This window comes from Eubalaena glacialis, chromosome 3, assembly GCF_028564815.1.
Source record: "Eubalaena glacialis isolate mEubGla1 chromosome 3, mEubGla1.1.hap2.+ XY, whole genome shotgun sequence".
NCBI lineage: Eukaryota > Metazoa > Chordata > Mammalia > Artiodactyla > Balaenidae > Eubalaena > Eubalaena glacialis.
This window is the reverse complement of record NC_083718.1, coordinates 86,780,869-86,796,942: the sequence shown is the minus strand read 5'-3', so window position 1 is coordinate 86,796,942 and position 16,074 is coordinate 86,780,869. Positions and strand designations below refer to the sequence as shown.

General features: G+C 46.0%; 4 non-coding genes across 4 annotated transcripts; all 4 read left to right on the top strand.

Annotated features, from left to right (window-relative positions):
• The first annotated feature begins 1,397 nt into the window (after positions 1 to 1,397).
• TRNAV-CAC (transfer RNA valine (anticodon CAC)) lies at positions 1,398 to 1,470 on the top strand. Its single transcript has one exon. It is a non-coding gene; the product is annotated as a tRNA-Val (tRNA).
• A 2,194-nt stretch (positions 1,471 to 3,664) lies between these two features.
• Positions 3,665 to 3,738, top strand: TRNAN-GUU (transfer RNA asparagine (anticodon GUU)). The gene has a single exon. It is a non-coding gene; the product is annotated as a tRNA-Asn (tRNA).
• Positions 3,739 to 11,924: 8,186 nt separating this feature from the next.
• TRNAV-CAC (transfer RNA valine (anticodon CAC)) lies at positions 11,925 to 11,997 on the top strand. Its single transcript has one exon. It is a non-coding gene; the product is annotated as a tRNA-Val (tRNA).
• A 2,196-nt stretch (positions 11,998 to 14,193) lies between these two features.
• On the top strand, positions 14,194 to 14,267 carry TRNAN-GUU (transfer RNA asparagine (anticodon GUU)). The gene has a single exon. It is a non-coding gene; the product is annotated as a tRNA-Asn (tRNA).
• Positions 14,268 to 16,074: the final 1,807 nt, after the last annotated feature.

The window sequence follows — 16,074 nt, the reverse complement described above, 5'->3', positions numbered from 1 at the left end:
CATCGTCATTCTCTCTGCGTCTAACGTCGTTGCTTCTCCAATGGTCCTCTTTACTCTTTCTCCTCTTCTTCTTCATTTCATTAATGAGTTTGGCGAGGTTTGTAGGCCTACCTTTCAATCTTCTTTTCCTTTTGAAATCTTGGAGGTTGAACAAGGAAGGGATGCAAATCTCAGTGAAGTTTTCTCAGTTACCCGTGAGCATGGTGGCCAAGGGGAGGGGCTCTGGAGGCAAACTGCCTGGGTCTGAGTGCTGGCTCTCACTGTCACGGGGGTGAGACCCTGGAAAGGTTAGCTCAGCTTTTCAGTGCCTCAGTGTTCTCATCTGCAACAAGGGGTGGTAAAGTCCTACACTATCTTCCAGGGTTGTTATGTGGACTTAGTAAGTTATTCCACAGTAAAGCACTGAGGAACAGTGCTGGTCACTGAGTAAAGCTCGAGAAAGCTGGTATTATCGTTATCATGAAGTCTTTTATTTCCCCTTCTAACTGTACCACTGCTGACTTTCAACATGCCCCAGAACAAATTGCGATTGTTTAAATGTTTAGCTGACCTCTTCTCCCTCATATTAGTGACCTGCATCTGGAAAATTGGTTGGTTTGGACGGTGATCTAACCGGTGATCGAAAGGCAGTGGGGGACTGGATCCAGCTGCATCAGAATCTTGGACCTTGGGCAGGCATGACGATCGTTTAGCTCATGGGAGACGATCTCTTGCACATGTTTCTACAGCAAGAGCTTTTCATAGATAGTCAGACATACCTTAAGTATTATAAGAAAAGTGCAAGTGTGTACCAGTGACCTGTCTTTTTGGTTGTTGTTGTTTGAAGAAATCAAAGGAAGAAAAGAGAATTTACCTGGAAGTTGTAGATTTCCTCCTTCAGGTACGACGGAGTGTTTGTAGCAAGCTAGCATTCACCCTGAAAACGACTCAATCAAGTCTGGATGAAAGGAATTCTGTTTGCAGGCTTTGGAGAAATGCAGCTAGGACCCACAGGATCCGCTCCAGAGAGAGAGAAGCTCACTGGAGTGAACCTACTTCTCTACCTTTTCCCCTTAGGCCCAAAGGGCACTTGCCCGAAGCCCCGGCTCCCGCGGCTTCTGGGAGCTGAGGAGTCGGCAGCGGGGGCGACCCCTGCACTCGGGGGCACAGCCGTGGATCCGCGGACTCTGCGGTCGGTGCGGGAGCCCGAAGGCCGGCTGTGGGAGGCTCGGGGGTCCTCCCTTCGGGGCCGGCGAGGAACCCTGAAAGCAGGGCCTCTCGGAAGCCGCAGTCTCCTTGCCTGAGAGATCTCGGGGCTTCAAGGTTCATTCTTCAGTTGAAAAAGTTGGCGACTAGGATAGTGGTGGCAGGACCTACGGATTTCAGGGACGTGCCACTAAGGCGGTAGCACCCGCCGTGTTTCCGTAGTGTAGCGGTTATCACGTTCGCCTCACACGCGAAAGGTCCCCGGTTCGAAACCGGGCGGAAACAAACGTCCTTCCTTTCTGAAGTTTTTACCTTCCCATTCAAAAAACCCAAACGGGCGAAAGGCAGGGGGTGAGGCAGCGGGGGCAGCCTCAGTTTCCATCCCCAAGGTACAGGGCAGGAGTTCGCTTACTGCCTGAGAGCCTGCTCAGCACCAGGAACCCGCCCTCCTTTCTCTGCTCTGAGGCACTGCGGAGGGCAGGCCACAGCCAGCTAATCCAAGTGGGCAAAGGACCAGGCTGACTTCGGGTCATTTTTACATCCGGAAATCCCCTCACCTACTAAGCAGGCGCCTAAACCTCTTCCACGTGTTCACACGAGTTATGTCTCTGAAAACCAAGGAGTTCATCCCTGTGAAGCACACTTGGCTTTCCCCCACCTCGGCACACGTACGCAACAGTTTGATTTGCGTGACGCAACAAAAGAGACCGAACCCAACTGTGCACCGGGGACCCGAGCCAAAGACACGGAAATGAACAACGTCAGGCTCCACGAATTGAGCCGGTCGCGGAGGGGAAGGAGCCCGTACCGGTGCCGTCTCCAGGAGAGCCCCCAGAGCCAGGGCAGAGATCAGGAAGTGGACGGATCCGCCCATCACCTGCTGACATCCCGGTCGGCACCTGACTCAAGGGAAAAGCGAGGTTCAGAAAGAGAGCAGGACCTTGGCTCGGCAGCACACAGCGCTGAAGCTAGAGCAGGACGGACCTTGGGTCCTGTCTCAGGGCCCAAGGCGTCGCCCAAGACTGGAGAGGTGAAGGGTGATGAGCAGCCGGGCAAGGGCTGGGAGCCTTGCACAGCTGCATTCAGCCCTGGGCTTCTGGGAAATCTCCGTTCCTGCGCTCCGGGTCTCTGAAGTTTAATCTTGACTTTTACCATTTGCATCTGGAGACGCTACGTCGGGGCTCCTCAATGGTTCCCTGGTGGTCTAGTGGCTAGGATTCGGCGCTTTCACCGCTGCGGCCCGGGTTCGATTCCCGGTCAGGGAAGCCTTTGTAAACATTTTTTTCTTTTTTTCCCCTTCAGCGTCTCCACTGGCAGGAGTCTTCCTCTTCCTGCCCCGACCAGAGCTGTGTTTTGCTTCAAGGTTCAGATGCAGAAGAGCTTCTGCACTGAGTCCCCAAATGCCGCTGAGTCCCGGCCTCAGGGTCCTTGACTTCGCGCAGGCTGGAGGACGTGAGATGTAATGAACAGCCTGGGCTGGCCGGCTCTCGCCTCGGCTCTTTTCTCCCTGCATGGTACAAACCCGAAGTCTTATTTACCGCGTTCTCATCCCAAGAGAATCGGGGACTCGAGTTCCAAACATTCATTAAGAACCCAAACCAAAGCCCTTTGAAACATACAAGAAAGTTGCAAGAGTAATAACATCGTATATTCTGTACGTAAGTGCACAGTAAACATTTTCCCATGTTTAGTTTCTCACTCTCTCTCCGTATATAAGAATGGCGACACCACTTGAGAGCTCCTTGCAGACATCTCCACTCAAGATTGCTCCTTTCGTTTGGCGTGTCTCTGAAAGGCAGCTTCTGCGGGACTTGTCCTCCAAGACCAGGGGAAGCCTCTGTCCTCGCGAGGAGGCCCCCTTGCCCTTTCAGGAACCTGAAATCCGTTCTCTTCAGGCTGTAGAGAAGCTTCAGGAGGAGTTTTATTCAGCTCCCCCCCGCCCCCGAAGTGCAGGCCAGGCACGTTCTGTGCTAGTAGGAATCCCCCCGGACCGGCTGCCCTCCGGTCTCCTTCCCGGTTGCCTTGGCGGGCAGTGGGGTCTCGGGTCAGCCTGAGCGCTGGAACCGCCTACCTCGGGAAAGGCCCTTCTGGGAAGTGCAGCTGCCCCTTGGCTGTGGCCTGGATCTCTGTGCCCTGCACGGAGCGTAAAGGGTTCTGACAGGACACAAAGGTGACGAATCCTTCCCTGTAGTGAGTGGGAGGATGAGAGGACCAGATGGGAAATGCGTCCAAGGGAGGGGGAGTATTCTCAAGTGCTTGTCAGAATTGTCTGCATGGGTGGCTGCCCTATGATAATAGTGCTTAGTGTTGTCTTTTCCTGACCTCGCCCCAGTCTCAGGTCCAGTGCGATCGGCTGCTCTAAACTTTCCGTTTTTCCGAAGCTTTGGAACTGGTACCGTTTTCCTGCGAGAAAGGCGGCACAGCCTAGGAATTGGTAAGTGTCTACTGCATAGAGAGGCCAGAAGAGCAGCGTGCTGCTGTCTCTGTGGCGCAATGGGTTAGCGCGTTCGGCTGTTAATCGAAAGGTTGGTGGTTCGAGCCCACCCAGGGACGGTGAGAGAGGTTTTAGAACCCATTCAGCGTTTTCCGTGCTGATTACCATTCCAAGTGTTCCATGCTGATTACCATTCCAGGTGTTCCATGCTGATTATCACCTGTACATCTGCTCCCACAAAGTTTACCGAACTGCATTCGGGGTCCTATCCCGGATAGTCTTTTTTGTCTGAGGCTTGTCCTGAGGATTCTGGTATTTCCTGGTATGTGACACCGCAGCAGTGAGAAGCTGTCCACCTCTTGTCTTTCCACTATTTGCTAAAAACCACGTGGGCCCAGTCAACCCTTGTCAATAACTGCAAAGCTGTAATATCTACAATAAGGATGATCTTAATATGCAATGGTTCCCTCCTAAGGAACTCAGCATTAATAAGGGGGATTAACAGGCTCCCTGACTTCAGACTATATTACAAAGCTACAGTAATCAAGACAGTTTGGTACTGGCACCAAAACAGAAATATAGATCAATGGAACAGGATAGAAAGCCCAGAGATAAGCCCACGCACATATGGTCACCTTATCTTTGATAAAGGAGGCAAGCATATACAGTGGAGAAAAGACAGCCTCTTCAATAAGTGGTGCTGGGAAAATTGGACAGGTACATGTAAAAGTATGAAATTAGAACACTCCCTGACACCATACACAAAAATAAACTCAAAATGGATTAAAGACCTAAGTGTAAGGCCAGACACTATCAGACTCTTAGAGGAAAACATAGGCAGAACACTCTATTACATAAACCACAGCAAGATCCTTTTTGACCCAGCTCCTAGAGAAATGGAAATAAAAACACAAATAAACAAATGGGACCTAATGAAACTTAAAAGCTTTTGCACAGCAAAGGAAACCATAAACAAGACCAAAAGACAACCCTCAGAATGGGAGAAAATATTTGCAAATGAAGCAACTGACAAAGGATTAATCTCCAAGATTTACAAGCAGCTCATGCAGCTCAATAACAAAAAAACAAACAACCCAATCCAAAAATGGGCAGAAGACCTAGATAGACATTTCTCCAAAGAAGATATACAGATTGCCAACAGACACGTGAAAGAATGCTCAACATCATTAATCATTAGCGAAATGCAAATCAAAACTACAATGAGGTATCATCTCACACCGGTCAGAATGGCCATCATCAAAAAATCTAGAAACAATAAATGCTGGAGAGGGTGTGGAGAAAAGGGAACACTCTTGCACTGTTGGTGGGACTGTAAATTGATACAGCCACTATGGAGAACAGTATGGAGGTTCCTTAAAAAACTAAAAATAGAACTACCATACGACCCAGCAATCCCACTACTGGGCATATACCCTGAGAAAACCATAATTCAGAAAGAGTCATGTACCAAAATATTCATTGCAGCTCTGTTTACAATAGCCAGGACATGGAAGCAACCTAGGTGTCCATCATCGGATGAATGGATAAAGAAGATGTGGCACATATATACAATGGAATATTACTCAGCCATAAAAAGAAATGAAATGGAGGTATTTGTAATGAGGTGGATGGAGTTAGAGTCTGTCATACAGAGTGAAGTAAGTCAGAAAGAGAAAAAGAAATACAGTATGCTAACACATATATATGGAATCTAAGGGGAAAAAAAAAGGTCATGAAGAACCTAGTGGCAAGACGGGAATAAAGACACAGACCTACTAGAGAATGGACTTGAGGATATGGGGAGGGGGAGGGGTGAGATGTGACAGGGTGAGAGAGTGTCATGGACATATATACACTACCAAATGTAAAATAGATAGCTAGTGGGAAGCAGCCGCATAGCACAGGGAGATCAGCTCGGTGCTTTGTGACCACCTAGAGGGGTGGGATAGGGAGGGTGGGAGGGAGGGAGATGCAAGAGGGAAGAGATATGGGAACATATGTATATGTATAACTGATTCACTTTGTTATAAAGCAGAAACTAACACACCATTGTAAAGCAATTATACTTCAATAAAGATGTTTAAAAAAAAATAAGGGGGATTAATACAGGAAGAATGTTGAATTTTTAGCACGGAATAGGCAGCTTTCTTTCATTGGTATACTCAAGTTCCTAAATAACTGAAAAAATTCAAACAAGCGTCCTTCAGGGATTGCTGAAATCAGACGACAGAAAGCAGAGGAGAGACATATCATTACAAACAAGCAACAAAGTCAGCAGCCTGAGCACTTGTGACAACCCTACAAATCAAGATTTAAACCTTCCAGAACTGTAAGCCAGTTCGGTCGCTAATAAAAATGGATGAGGAGCAATGACTTCATGCACAGATACATACCCTGGAGACTCAAAAGCATAGGACAATGACTTCATGCACAGACACATACCCTGGAGACTCAAAAGCATATCACAGAATTACTCCGATTTTCATTAATGAGCTTCCTTCAAGGACCTAATGTGGCTTACTTATTTCATTGTGTTTCCCTCACTGTCAGTTGCTGTTAAAACATATCATTGCCTCTGCTTTCACCTTAAATAATGCCCACTAGTTTGATGAATTTTTTTCCCTTTAAATATATTTTCTCAGAAGCAAAACAATATACTTTCTCTTCCTTGGGAGAGAATAGACAAATTAGGCCTCTAAACATTTAAATTAATTAAAAATTAATTCCCCAATTAATTTCAGGAAAGTAATAATCACCTGTATAAATTTAAAATAAGAAAATTAAGAATTTCTGGGAAGAATGCTTTACCACTTATGCTTTCAATGTGGTATTTCTATAAGGAAAAATTTTGTTGTTGAATTGGTGACAAGGAACAATAACAGATTTAGCTGTAGATTAAATTAATGGTCTTGATTACTCGGAACAACAGTGAGAAACGAAATGAAATTGATTACAAAGATGACCCTTAATACTTTGAAGCAATTTAAATAATTTATACATTTTATATATAATGACATTTAAAATGTTTATGTCCTGTCGTGTGCTTTTATCGAGGTTACTCAGAAAAATTAGATTGGTTTAATAATTTTGGTCTAAAAACGACTATGTATATATTTTCAGATTATGTTATGATGTAGAAAAGAATGGTGGTATAATATGCTGTTATATAAGTCTTGGCTTTATTTTGGCTTGAAAATCTGAGTTACGTTGGACTTCCTAAATTTCCTGTACTGGTTGTACTGGTTAAATAAGCAAACGTATCCAATAAGTTTTCAACGACTAAAAATTTCAATTTATGTGTTGAAGTATATTAAATATACTAGTCAAGTACATTAAATATACTAATTTCTTTAAAGAGGAATGAATACTTGTAATTCTAGGAACCAGACGACTCAATTATTCCACTTACAATTTTTGGTAAATATTTTTAGGCGTCATCTAATATATGATTCCATATATACCAATATATGATTCCAACATTCTCATGGTCCAACATGTGTCAGCTTAAATTACAAGTTCAAGATCTAGAGTTAACTTTAATCCTTTGACTATCATTAAATTGATTTAATTAACGAATCATCTTTGGTTGCCTGCAAATTCTCTCTGTCTTCGTCCTTCCCGTTTGCCCTAATTTCATGATAGGTCGGTTGACAACAGTGCTTTCGTTGGGGAATGCTGTTGTTTTCTGGGTTCACATATATTTCTATATGTTGTAGGTTTGTGGCTGGTGCTGTGGCTATTCTTATGTGTTCCCTTGACAAAAGTTCAGTAGAGTGGCTTGTGTTTTCACTGCTCTGACACGTCAGAATCATAACCTTCATGCTGCGCACTGCACAGCTTCTGAAACCTTCTCAAAGCGCCTCCTTGCTTCTTGTTACACATTCACTTTTTGCATGGCACTTGCTTTTTATCACAGCAAGCACCAAAATCCAGCTTGGCAAAGACATGATATCATTGAAAAGAATGTAGAATAATCTAATGTTGGCAGATTTTACTATGTAAATTACACCTCAATAAAGCTTACTTTTTAAAAAAAAAGGACAAACAAAACCAAATGTTGACAGGATGGCGAGCACTGGAAATTCTTATTCATTTCTGGAAAAGGTATACAAAAGTTCCACAGGTTGGAAAAAAATTTGGCAGCATTCACTGAGGGTCATACATACACAGTTATATGCTGTGGCCCAGAAATCGTACTTTTAGCTGTGCTATACCTTTGACCTGTGCTCTCCAATATGATAGGTACAAGCCACATGTAGCTACTGAACACTTGAAAGTTGCTAGGGCCACAGGTTGTAATGATAATATTTTGACGTAATAAGTCTCCTAAAACATTCACATAGATGAAAATAGAAAATTCAAAATTCCTTGTGACAGGTTTGAAAACTAATAAAGGGAAACGTCACTCAAATGAAGTCGGGAGACCAGAAGTGGGAGCTCTCATGGGGTACCACTCAAGTTCAAAGACAGGAAGTATCGTCAATTACAAACCCAAACGGAAGAAGCATCAACAGCAAGAATCATCGATTACAGGCCCCAACAGAAAAACATATTCGTTGCATCTCCTGCAAGAATTCAGCAACTTGGCAATGAGAAACCGTCATCACCCTGAACTTTCACTTTTCTCCAATGGACTTGGGTTCAAAACAACCTCCCTCAGCTTCCTCCTCTTTCTCTGTAAAGTAAGTTTCCTTCCTCTCCTTTGTTTGTGGGACTTGCCTATGGCTTTTGCTATAGCTTGCTTGTCCTGAATTGCAATTCTTCCGCTATTCCTGAATAAACCCTTTCTGCTGGAAAAAAACAAAAAACAAAAAACCCCCCAACTTTTATATATTTTTATTTTTATAAATTTTTAAAATTTATTTTGTTTATTTGTTTTTGGCTGCGTTGGGTCTTCGTTGCTGGGCGAGGGTTTTCTCTAGTTGCAGTGACTGGGGGCTACGCTTCATTGTGGTGGCTTCTCTTGTTGCGGAACATGGGCTCTAGGCGGGCAGGCGTCAGTAGTTGTGGCATGAGGGCTCAGTAGTTGTGGCTCACGGGCTCTAGAGCGTAGGCTCAGTAGTTGGGGTGCACGGGCTTAGTTGCTCCACAGCATGTGGGATCTTCGCGGAACAGGGCTCGACCCCGTGTCCCCTGCCTTGGCAGGCAGATTCTTAACCAATGCGCAACCAGGGAAGCCCCCAAAAGTATTATTTTGAAAGTCAACACTGGCATTATTCTCTTGGAATGGGGTGCCCTAGAAAAATGTGTATGTCCACCAAAAGTCATAAAAAAATGTTCGTACCATTTCAGAATATCCTCAATTGGAAACAACTGAAATGTCCAACAGTAGAAAACTATGTCGAGTTATATTCTTACAAGGAATACACACAGAGACAAAGAACTACGTGAAAAATAGGGTTAAATTTCATAGACATAATGGTGAGTGAAAGAAGTCAGACCCATGCCCCTCCATCCCCCCAAACCCAGTGCATGCCCTGTGATTCAATTTATGTGAAAGTAACAGGCAGAGAGGTTGGGAGGGGTATGTGTGTGATTACTCTGAGCTCTTGCATGGGAAGAGTCATGAGGAAGCCTTCTGTGGTCTGGTAATTTTCCATACCTTAGTTATTCAGGTTGCTTCAGCAGTGATTCAGGTTGGTGTACACTGGTAATGGTTTGGGAACTGTACACTCTTTGTACTTTATGCATATTATGCCTCATTGTTTTAAAGGTTATTGCCACTTGGTTATTGTTAAAGTGATGTTGATACTTTTTCTTCTGCTTTGTCCTGGGCTAGGAGGGAAAGTAAGTTCAAAGTAGTTACTGTGATATTTTTTTTGCTGTCCTCAGATTTTTGGCTTCCCTTCACTATCGGATATCTGACTACTTACTCATGTGCTGCTCACAACAATTATCTTAAGCTGACATTCCACTGTTAATACTGTGTCAAAGCGAGAACCAAGTGTTCATGACCAAATTTGCTCTTTGAAGAATAAATATGAGTCAAGGAAGGGGGTGGGGTATATGAAATTGAGAAATTCTGATGAGGAAAGTAGTTCAATTAGGCTTAACTCACAGGTGCCAAAGGGGGACACTGGCAGGTAGTACACAAAGAAAAGCCGCCACATGCATTTCACCACTGAACTCTCAAGAAGTTTTGAGCATCCACACATAGCCAAAAGCGTTTACCTGATTAGTTCGGAACTTCACTAGATTAACCCGTCCAGAGTAGCTGTTTGATGGCTTTCAGCTATCTGTTCCTCTAGGAAAGGGAAAACCCCCCTTTCTCAGGCTTTGTGTGTGTGTGTGTGTGTGTGTGTGTGTGTGTGTATTTCCTCTCTTCTCTTTTCTGGCTCTTTTATAAATCCTGTCTTTGTTTAATGACAACATCCTAATAACTGTTTCCCATTTTTATTAGTAACCATGTGAGCTAACTCATTCAAAATCTCTTTACTACTTGAAGTAAGTCAGAAAGAGAAAAACAAATATCGTATATTAACGCATATCTGTGGAACCTAGAAAAATGGTTCAGATGACCCGGTTTGCAGGGCAGAAAGAGAGACACAGATGTCGAGAACAAACATATGGACCCCAACGGGGGGAAAGCGGCAGAGGGGTTGGTGGTGGTGGGATGCGTTGGGAGATTGGGATTGACATATATACACTAATATATATGAAATAACGATCAAGAACCTGCTGTATAAAAAAAATTTTTTTTTAATTCAAAAATAATCTCTTTACTACTAATGTTGAAGTATGATTTTCATATTCACATCTGTATACACTATGTTGGTAGCTTTGAAATCTATTCTTGGGTGGAGACTGCCATGGAAAGGGAGAGTTTAGGCCTTAAATGGTTGGAAGATAGGTCCTTCTTAGTCTTTAAATAGACAGTTTCCAGTTAGTATGTGTTTAACAAACTCATCGTCATTCTCTCTGCGTCTAACGTCGTTGCTTCTCCAATGGTCCTGTTTACTCTTTCTCCTCTTCTTCTTCATTTCATTAATGAGTTTGGCGAGGTTTGTAGGCCTACCTTTCAATCTTCTTTTCCTTTTGAAATCTTGGAGGTTGAACAAGGAAGGGATGCAAATCTCAGTGAAGTTTTCTCAGTTACCCGTGAGCGTGGTGGCCAAGGGGAGGGGCTCTGGAGGCAAACTGCCTGGGTCTGAGTGCTGGCTCTCACTGTCACGGGGGGTGAGACCCTGGAAAGGTTAGCTCAGCTTTTCAGTGCCTCAGTGTTCTCATCTGCAACAAGGGGTTGTAAAGTCCTACACAATCTTCCAGGGTTGTTATGTGGACTTAGTAAGTTATTCCACAGTAAAGCACTGAGGAACAGTGCTGGTCACTGAGTAAAGCTCGAGAAAGCTGGTATTATCGTTATCATGAAGTCTTTTATTTCCCCTTCTAACTGTACCACTGCTGACTTTCAACATGCCCCAGAACAAATTGCGATTGTTTAAATGTTTAGCTGACCTCTTCTCCCTCATATTAGTGACCTGCATCTGGAAAATTGGTTGGTTTGGACGGCGATCTAACCGGTGATCGAAAGGCAGTGGGGGACTGGATCCAGCTTCATCAGATTCTTGGACCTTGGGCAGGCATGACGATCGTTTAGCTCATGGTAGACGATCTCTTGCACATGTTTCTACAGCAAGAGCTTTTCATAGATAGTCAGACATACCTTAAGTATTATAAGAAAAGTGCAAGTATGTACCAGTGACCTGTCCTTTTGGTTGTTGTTGTTTGAAGAAATCAAAGGAAGAAAAGAGAATTTACCTGGAAGTTGTAGATTTCCTCCTTCAGGTACGACGGAGTGTTTGTAGCAAGCTAGCATTCACCCTGAAAACGACTCAATCAAGTCTGGATGAAAGGAATTCTGTTTGCAGGCTTTGGAGAAATGCAGCTAGGACCCACAGGATCCGCTCCAGAGAGAGAGAAGCTCACTGGAGTGAACCTACTTCTCTACCTTTTCCCCTTAGGCCCAAAGGGCACTTGCCCGAAGTCCCGGCTCCCGCGGCTTCTGGGAGCTGAGGGAGGAGTCAGCAGCGGGGGCGACCCCTGCACTCGGGGGCACAGCCGTGGATCCGCGGACTCTGCGGTCGGTGCGGGAGCCCGAAGGCCGGCTGTGGGAGGCTCGGGGGTCCTCCCTTCGGGGCCGGCGAGGAACCCTGAAAGCAGGGCCTCTCGGAAGCCGCAGTCTCCTTGCCTGAGAGATCTCGGGGCTTCAAGGTTCATTCTTCAGTTGAAAAAGTTGACGACTCGGATAGTGGTGGCAGGACCTACGGATTTCAGGGATGTGCCACTAAGGAGTAGCACCCGCCGTGTTTCCGTAGTGTAGCGGTTATCACGTTCGCCTCACACGCGAAAGGTCCCCGGTTCGAAACCGGGCGGAAACAAACGTCCTTCCTTTCTGAAGTTTTTACCTTCCCATTCAAAAAACCCAAACGGGCGAAAGGCAGGGGGTGAGGCAGCGGGCGCAGCCTCAGTTTCCATCCCCAAGGTACAGGGCAGGAGTTCGCTTACTGCCTGAGAGCCTGCTCAGCACCAGGAACCCGCCCTCCTTTCTCTGCTCTGAGGCACTGCGGAGGGCAGGCCACAGCCAGCTAATCCAAGTGGGCAAAGGACCAGGCTGACTTCGGGTCATTTTTACATCCGGAAATCCCCTCACCTACTAAGCAGGCGCCCAAACCTCATCCACGTGTTCACACGAGTTATGTCTCTGAAAACCAAGGAGTTCATCCCTGTGAAGCACACTTGGCTTTCCCCCACCTCGGCACACGTACGCAACAGTTTGATTTGCGTGACGCAACAAAAGAGACCGAACCCAACTGTGCACCGGGGATCCGAGCCAAAGACACGGAAATGAACAACGTCAGGCTCCACGAATTGAGCCGGTCGCGGAGGGGAAGGAGTCCGTACCGGTGCCGTCTCCAGCAGAGCCCCCAGAGCCAGGGCAGAGATCAGGAAGTGGACGGATCCGCCCATCACCTGCTGACATCCCGGTCGGCACCTGACTCAAGGGAAAAGCGAGGTTCAGAAAGAGAGCAGGACCTTGGCTCGGCAGCACACAGCGCTGAAGCTAGAGCAGGACGGACCTTGGGTCCTGTCTCAGGGCCCAAGGCGTCGCCCAAGACTGGAGAGGTGAAGGGTGATGAGCAGCCGGGCAAGGGCTGGGAGCCTTGCACAGCTGCATTCAGCCCTGGGCTTCTGGGAAATCTCCGTTCCTGCGCTCCGGGTCTCTGAAGTTCAATCTTGACTTTTACCATTTGCATCTGGAGACGCTACGTCGGGGCTCCTCAATGGTTCCCTGGTGGTCTAGTGGCTAGGATTCGGCGCTTTCACCGCTGCGGCCCGGGTTCGATTCCCGGTCAGGGAAGCCTTTGTAAACATTTTTTTTCTTTTTTTCCCCTTCAGCGTCTCCACTGGCAGGAGTCTTCCTCTTCCTGCCCCGACCAGAGCTGTGTTTTGCTTCAAGGTTCAGATGCAGAAGAGCTTCTGCACTGAGTCCCCAAATGCCGCTGAGTCCCGGCCTCAGGGTCCTTGACGTCGCGCAGGCTGGAGGACGTGAGATGTAAGGAACAGCCTGGGCTGGCCGGCTCTCGCCTCGGCTCTTTTCTCCCTGCATGGTACAAACCCGAAGTCTTATTTACCGCGTTCTCATCCCAAGAGAATCGGGGACTCGAGTTCCAAACATTCATTAAGAACCCAAACCAAAGCCCTTTGAAACATACAAGAAAGTTGCAAGAGTAATAACATCGTATATTCTGTACGTAAGTGCACAGTAAACATTTTCCCACGTTGGGTTTCTCACTCTCTCTCCGTATATAAGAATGGCGACACCACTTGAGAGCTCCTTGCAGACATCTCCACTCAAGATTGCTCCTTTCGTTTGGCGTGTCTCTCAAAGGCAGCTTCTGCGGGACTTGTCCTCCAAGACCAGGGGAAGCCTCTGTCCTCGCGAGGAGGCCCCCTTGCCCTTTCAGGAACCTGAAATCCGTTCTCTTCAGGCTGTAGAGAAGCTTCAGGAGGAGTTTTATTCAGCTCCCCCCCGCCCCCGAAGTGCAGGCCAGGCACGTTCTGTGCTAGTAGGAATCCCCCCGGACCGGCTGCCCTCCGGTCTCCTTCCCGGTTGCCTTGGCGGGCAGTGGGGTCTCGGGTCAGCCTGAGCGCTGGAACCGCCTACCTCGGGAAAGGCCCTTCTGGGAAGTGCAGCTGCCCCTTGGCTGTGGCCTGGATCTCTGTGCCCTGCACGGAGCGTAAAGGGTTCTGACAGGACACAAAGGTGACGAATCCTTCCCTGTAGTGAGTGGGAGGATGAGAGGACCAGATGGGAAATGCGTCCAAGGGAGGGGGGAGTATTCTCAAGTGCTTGTCAGAATTGTCTGCATGGGTGGCTGCCCTGTGATAATAGTGCTTAGTGTTGTCTTTTCCTGACCTCGCCCCAGTCTCAGGTCCAGTGCGATCGGCTGCTCTAAACTTTCCGTTTTTCCGAAGCTTTGGAACTGGTACCGTTTTCCTGCGAGAAAGGCGGCACAGCCTAGGAATTGGTAAGTGTCTACTCCATAGAGAGGCCAGAAGAGCGGCGTGCTGCTGTCTCTGTGGCGCAATGGGTTAGCGCGTTCGGCTGTTAATCGAACGGTTGGTGGTTCGAGCCCACCCAGGGACGGTGGGAGAGGTTTTAGAACCCATTCAGCGTTTTCCGTGCTGATTACCATTCCAGGTGTTCCATGCTGATTATCACCTGTACATCTGCTCCCACAAAGTTTACCAAACTGCATTCGGGGTCCTATCCCGGATAGTCTTTTTTGTCTGAGGCTTGTCCTGAGGATTCTGGTATTTCCTGGTATGTGACACCGCAGCAGTGAGAAGCTGTCCACCTCTTGTCTTTCCACTATTTGCTAAAAACCACGTGGGCCCAGTCAACCCTTGTCAATAACTGCAAAGCTGTAACATCTACAATAAGGATGATCTTAATATGCAATGGTTCCCTCCTAAGGAACTCAGCATTAATAAGGGGGATTAACAGGCTCCCTGACTTCAGACTATATTACAAAGCTACAGTAATCAAGACAGTTTGGTACTGGCACCAAAACAGAAATATAGATCAATGGAACAGGATAGAAAGCCCAGAGATAAGCCCACGCACATATGGTCACCTTATCTTTGATAAAGGAGGCAAGCATATACAGTGGAGAAAAGACAGCCTCTTCAATAAGTGGTGCTGGGAAAATTGGACAGGTACATGTAAAAGTATGAAATTAGAACACTCCCTGACACCATACACAAAAATAAACTCAAAATGGATTAAAGACCTAAGTGTAAGGCCAGACACTATCAAACTCTTAGAGGAAAACATAGGCAGAACACTCTATTACATAAACCACAGCAAGGTCCTTTTTGACCCAGCTCCTAGAGAAATGGAAATAAAAACACAAATAAACAAATGGGACCTAATGAAACTTAAAAGCTTTTGCACAGCAAAGGAAACCATAAACAAGACCAAAAGACAACCCTCAGAATGGGAGAAAATATTTGCAAATGAAGCAACTGACAAAGGATTAATCTCCAAGATTTACAAGCAGCTCATGCAGCTCAATAACAAAAAAACAAACAACCCAATCCAAAAATGGGCAGAAGACCTAGATAGACATTTCTCCAAAGAAGATATACAGATTGCCAACAGACACGTGAAAGAATGCTCAACATCATTAATCATTAGAGAAATGCAAATCAAAACTACAATGAGGTATCATCTCACACCGGTCAGAATGGCCATCATCAAAAAATCTAGAAACAATAAATGCTGGAGAGGGTGTGGAGAAAAGGGAACACTCTTGCACTGTTGGTGGGACTGTAAATTGATACAGCCACTATGGAGAACAGTATGGAGGTTCCTTAAAAAACTAAAAATAGAACTACCATACGACCCAGCAATCCCACTACTGGGCATATACCCTGAGAAAACCATAATTCAGAAAGAGTCATGTACCAAAATATTCATTGCAGCTCTGTTTACAATAGCCAGGACATGGAAGCAACCTAGGTGTCCATCATCGGATGAATGGATAAAGAAGATGTGGCACATATATACAATGGAATATTACTCAGCCATAAAAAGAAATGAAATGGAGGTATTTGTAATGAGGTGGATGGAGTTAGAGTCTGTCATACAGAGTGAAGTAAGTCAGAAAGAGAAAAAGAAATACAGTATGCTAACACATATATATGGAATCTAAGGGAAAAAAAAAAGGTCATGAAGAACCTAGTGGCAAGACGGGAATAAAGACACAGACCTACTAGAGAATGGACTTGAGGATATGGGGAGGGGGAGGGGTGAGATGTGACAGGGTGAGAGAGTGTCATGGACATATATACACTACCAAATGTAAAATAGATAGCTAGTGGGAAGCAGCCGCATAGCACAGGGAGATCAGCTCGGTGCTTTGTGACCACCTAGAGGGGTGGGATAGGGA